Source organism: Montipora capricornis, chromosome 5 (assembly GCF_036669925.1).
Source record: "Montipora capricornis isolate CH-2021 chromosome 5, ASM3666992v2, whole genome shotgun sequence".
Lineage (NCBI taxonomy): Eukaryota > Metazoa > Cnidaria > Anthozoa > Scleractinia > Acroporidae > Montipora > Montipora capricornis.
The window spans coordinates 3,277,672-3,283,671 of record NC_090887.1 but is presented as its reverse complement, the minus strand read 5'-3'; the positions used below and the strand labels follow the sequence as shown (position 1 = coordinate 3,283,671).

Sequence of the window (6,000 nt, the reverse complement as noted above, 5' to 3'; positions counted from 1 at the left end):
TACATACACGCACACACACGGACCCACCCGCATGGGTGCACACGCTTAAATTATAATACATTAAATACACATAAATATCTAGATATAAAAATATTGATACCATCATTATACGAAAAAGAGAAAAGAGAAATTCCATACTAGTGATCAAGTGATAAGAAAAGTCATTATTACAAAAGATGAAAAAACTAGCCTGTTCACTTTTGTAGAAAGTTCCTCTTTAGGTTTTGAAATGCTGTATGGCAGGCTGAAGTATCCAACATTGTTAGAAACGTTCTTATAGCAATGTTGGGACGTGTTCTTCTAACAATGTTATAACGTGTAGCCGGGGCTTTACAATCAAAACGCGCGCGGGGCCGTACGGCCCATATGATAACATGCAATAGTTACGTGACAGGTGAAATGTGGAAGACGGTTTTATGGTAAGAGCAATGTCCTCCAACACGTCAACTATTTTTTAACGGTTCTGTTGGAATTTGCAAAAGCTTAAGTGATCACTCTAGCCTGTTGGTCTCTTCTAATTTTTTGCGAATCTTTCTTTTTGGAAAAACGTGCATGCGAAACTTACAATTTTCATTCTCGTTCGCAGATCCCATCGTTTCTCTTAGCCAGCAAGGCCTTCACACAAGAAGGGTTCCGGATCGGAGACGTAGGAAATTCACTTTTTTTAATTGGTTAGTTGTGAACAATAAAATCTTGAACCGGAAGTAGAAAGAGCCGATGTGGCCACACGGGGCCCATGCAAACTGTGTGACCTTTAATATCTTTTTCTTTCACATTATTTCGATAAAATCCTGGCCCCAGTTGTTCAAAGGGTGGAGAGCGCTATCCACTGGATAAATCACTATCCACTGAAAAACTCAGTTGGTTTTGCTAGTGTTTATCGTTATCCACCTTTTGAACAACCGAGGCCAGAAGTGCTGTTTGTGGTCATCCTTGTGTCTGAAAACGACGAATTTGAATGATTTGAAGGGTTTGGTGTTCGACGTTCACCTGAGCGTACCAGTGAGTGATATTGATGTTTCAAGCAATCTGATTGATTCGCTATCTCGGAGTTATTGAGCATTATTCACTCCCTAAGGAGTCAATAATGCTAAATCCAAACAAAAGAAAATGGCCGGTGTAAACTCGCGTTTCGCCAGCATTTCTGAATCGGAATACTGAGAATACAAGATGATGCTGTACCAGAGAACACAGAGAGGGAAGACTTCACATTTTCGCCAACCAGTGTTTGACTTCGTTTTTCCAGACAATTATTGCTAAAAAAAATTAAGCCATGTTCACACCAACAATTTCTTTTATTCGGAGTAATTCTACTTTGTACACTGAGAGTTCTACCCGGCTGCAAGAAAATCGACGGGCCATATAGACCCTTCCGCCTTACGGTTTTTGACGCCATCTTGGCTTGGGGGCAAACACGGCTAAATTTACAGTAAATGTATGGGATTTTGGCCGACTTTGAACCGCTGTGGCGCCGCAGAGACGGATTTCCACTGTGAAAGTGTTTTGTTTTGTTTTTTTAATCAAAAGACATTTATACTGAGATTATCTTCATGAAATATAAAGAACACGCTTCGCGGCTTGGCAAATATTCTGCCGCTATTCACCCCGATTTTAAAGAATAATTGTTAAATATATGGTTACAGATAAATACTATTTACAATTCTTCTCTTCAAGCCCCACCCCTGTCGATTAGAAACGCTTCTCGGACTTCTCGGGCTTTGCCTATAGGCCATTCCGGAATTGAGAAGGGAACTGGGGCGAGTTTCAAATTTGAACAAATCGATAAATTGGTACCATCGCATGAAAGATAACATTGAACTCTTATTTTTTTTTACGATTTCTGTAATATTCATAAAAATAGGCAAACAAAGTGATTTTCACCTCTCCTTTTACCAAACAGTAGAAACATGACAGGATTTTCCAGTTGTCCCAAATCTGGTAGAACCTTTGTATGGATTTTAAACTATGTTTTTAAGTCCGTAACTTAGTCAGTCTCTTTTCGACGTAAAAGCATTAAACTTGGACAGATGACCAATCTCAAATTCATGTGATGGTGTCAATTTATGGAAATTTGAAACTCGCCTCAGCTCCCTGCGCAAATTCGGAAATGGTTTATAAATACGTATATGACACGTGACTGCCACTCCCATTTCTCTCAAATCTTCCTTCTATATACAGGTACCTCTCGAGCTCTGTGGTGTCTGCTGTCTGGATTTTATACTGACCGCCTGAATCTGCAGTCCTTTAAATCATCGCACCTAGGAACTCGACGCATGATGTAGGCTCAGAGTTAAGCATCGTATATCATGTCGTTTTCAAGATGATTTCCGCCTTGCTGGGTGAAATTTACAACGCCGTTTTATAAACTAGCAGTATACAAGAAGGTGAGGCTGCTTACATCCCAGAATTATTTAAACAGCCGTAGAATCCCACCTTCGGTTTAAAGTCTTAATAATATTGTGATGTGGTATAGCAAATTCATACGACGCAATAATATTGCTTGGGGTGAATAGTGCGTGTAATTTTCTAGTCCCTCGAACTCGTGAATGCAAACGATTAATGATGATTCAAAGTTAATTTGCTTGATATTACGGAATTGATTGGCACATCGTCTTCTCATCTTATGGACTTGAAATGTTTGTCAAGGTGCTTTTCAGGATTAACAGTGCGGAGGATAATTATGTGTGCTAAATTCAGAAAATAGTGGCCACTTATTTGCATATCCTTAAGGGAATAACAAAAGCTCCGTTGTTACATGTGTCTCGTTGTACAAAAGACTCCAATTAATTTGCATATGGTGGCCCTGTCTGGTTATACTTTTGGTCCAATATGTGTAAAATAAGTTGTTTTTTGTGAACAAGATCTGTAAGCTAGCCTTGATTCAGCAATATATTCCTGTGACTTCCAAAGCGAAGTGAATGAATAATAATTGATCTCGTTTTGTGAGTGCAAAAATTATTGTTGCACTCACAAAACGAGATCATTTGACACAACATAGCTAATAAATACCGCGCACCGGTGGCTGAGTTGGTTGAGCACCGGGCTGCCATGTGTGAGATTCTGAGTTTGACTTCGGCCGGACCCAACACTCAAGGTCTTAAAATAATTGAGGAGAAAGTGCTGCCTTTGTAATTACGCCTGCAAATGGTTAGAATTTTAAGCCTTCTCGGATAAGGACTATAAACTGTAAGCCCTGTTTCACAAATGTCTTCTATGCTCATAAGTGCCCTGTGGGACGTTAAAGAACCCACACACTATTCAAGAAGAGTCGAGGATGACGTTCCCGGTGTTGTGGCTGTCTCTTATGAGTGTGGGTGGATGGGGCTAGCAGGTTCACATCAGCTGAATAGCTGCCAAAACTTCAACCTGCTCAAACAAATAAATAACAAACAGACAAATTCATTTGGGCAAGCATGCTTAACATTCCCATTGTGCACGCTGATGATGTCAGGAAAATGGTACCTCGTTGAAAAAAAACTTTCTTTCAAGCGACTTTAATTTAGTTTGGCCTAAATAATAGGGGTTTCAAAAGTTCCACAATTATTGTTTTATAACATTTTCAAAGACGGACTTAGTATGAAGGAAAATTATTTTCTCTGCTAGGCTTCAATGAGTTGTTTATTTTGTTTGTGAAAAGCATTTTGTCACCCTTCAATGATGTCCTCTTAGATTGGTGAGAAACTGACAGGTGAATTCATGCATGTAAATGAATTTTATTTTCTGATTTAATTCAAAATTCTCTTCATTTGAAGCACTTGGAAGATCAACTTTGAAAAATATTTCATAGAAGTAATAGCATTGGTTATGTTGCCATGATAACAAACTAAGATAAAGAAAGCCATTTTGTTTAGTTTCTGTTAGCGTGTGTTTGAAACTCTGAGATCAAGAAAATAATGCGTAAAGAAACGGTGAAACAAGTTTTTGAAATTTGAAATTCTTTTAAATTGGGGATGCGATTTGAGCCTACGATGGAAAAAAGTCTTTGAAAGGTTCGAAGTTGTATTTTTTTGGGAGATTTGATGACCTCTTCCGGAGACTGGGAGATGCTGCCATTTCATATCTGGGAGAGTTGGCATATAAGTGCAGATCTATGTTGTTTTTAACTATCAATATGTCACACACTCGTTGATCTGCCAGGGCTGATCATCACATTGGCCTCATTTATTAAATCACAACGAGATGCTTCCGTGAAGCATACACTGGGTTGCCTGTGGTACGTGTTACAGAAAATCAGAAGGCACTGAAATGTGTGGTATTGAACTACAGCATTCCAGTCTCTGAAGAATAACAAAAGAGAAGCGAGAAACATTGGCTTCTGGGCTGACATGTTGATAATTTTCAAGTTCCCTAACAACTTCTTTTCACCACAAGTTTAAGCGAGCCCAATTGTCAATTGGGGCAACTTAATAATATTATTGTGAATGGAATAAGTGTAACAACATCCAGGTCCACTTAAAAAGTGTCCCCTGGAATATGTCTACATGTACATGTATATTCATTTCATGTTTTATTCATTTAGAATGTCTGACGAATTGTTGAATTGACAGAAATGGTCCAGTGGCTGGATTTGGAGGCAAGTTTCCTCAAAGTTTTTCCCCTCTTTCGAAGGTAATAGTAATAGTAATAATAATAATAATAATAATAATAATAATAATAATAATAATAATAATAATAATAATAATAATAATAATAATAATAATAATAATAATAATAATAATTTATTATTGTTATACTGCAGCTCTAAAGAAAAGGAAAAGGGGAAGTTCTTTTGATAGTCGACAGCTGAGTAACTAAAAAGTTCACTTGTCTCAAGGACAAAAATTTTGATAAGTAGTGCATCGTCTACATGTATGAAGGAGAGAGCTCATGTGGAGAAAACTGTGTATGTGATTAAACAATGTGCACACCCAAATACCTGCTTTAACTCAGACTTGTTTCTCGGCCATCAATGACAATTATGATATTCAAAAAGAGCTTACAGAAATGACCTCTACTGTAACAGAAATGTACAGTATTGTCTTATTCTTGTGGACGTTAAAAGAGTAACAATTTGCTTGAAGAACAAAGTATTAAGATTCTGCTCTGACTATTTTTTCAATTGCGATTTTCCTGTGCATGCATTTCTTTTGTTCATGGGACTTCTCATGGAGAAGATTATTTTGAACTCTGTATCTCTTAATTCAAAAGCTGTCAATTTACTTACCAAAATTCTATAGACAATGTCTAGATGCCTGAACAAAATACACTCTCGTATGAGGATGTTATGAACCAGATAATTTGCATCAATCAACTTATAAATATAAGTTGAAAAACGTATTTTGGAGAGGAACATTTGAACTGTTGGAGATCTGCTCTTTAAAAAAGGCAACAGGAACCTCTCTCCGGTTGATCTTTTTAAGTTAATGAGTTTGATAGACGTGATTACCAATTCACTGAAGCAAACTTGTAAGGCAAAGAGGTCAATATACGCATCTTGAATTAAACAGTACAGTTCATCTTAGAATTGATGATGTAGATGTTGATTTGTCATCTGTCACTTTGAAATCTCTTTACAATGGTTTTAAAAATGAAAAGCAAACTCCTTCCTCTGCTTGAAAGAGGTTTCAGGATCTTTTTCCCCGATCTCCAAGTTGATTGGAAAGAAATGCACTCGCTTGCATTTAAAGTATCATTGGAAAAAAAATTAGAGAACTTCAATATGAAGTTTTAAATAAACATTGATTTTGCGAATGAAACGTTATTCAGGATTAACATGGTTGATACACCATTCTGTACGTTTTGCAAGAATGAAATCGAATCCCTCGAACGTTTACTTTTTAATTGTGAAATAATAAGATATTTTTGAGAGGGCTTCTGTAGTTGGCTCACGTTATGTAAAACAGAATTAGAATTCACTCTGACAACAGTTGATGTTCTAGTTGGTTCTTTTAACACAGGAGAAGACCTGATCGAGTTAGGACAATGTGCGAGCCAGCAAGCCATGACTGCGAGTCATGGCCA

General features: G+C 37.3%; 1 protein-coding gene across 3 annotated transcripts in view; it reads left to right on the top strand.

The window, feature by feature from the left end:
* The first annotated feature begins 2,142 nt into the window (after positions 1–2,142).
* LOC138049130 (uncharacterized) overlaps positions 2,143–6,000 on the top strand; it is a 49,942-nt gene continuing 46,084 nt past the window's right edge. For 2 of the 3 annotated variants that reach the window (XM_068895274.1, XM_068895272.1), the window contains exons 1-2: positions 2,143–2,384; positions 4,520–4,608. The gene's annotated coding sequence lies outside the window, so the exon portion shown is untranslated. The remainder of the gene's footprint in view (positions 2,385–4,519; positions 4,609–6,000) is intronic. The other variant, XM_068895273.1, reaches the window with a different exon arrangement.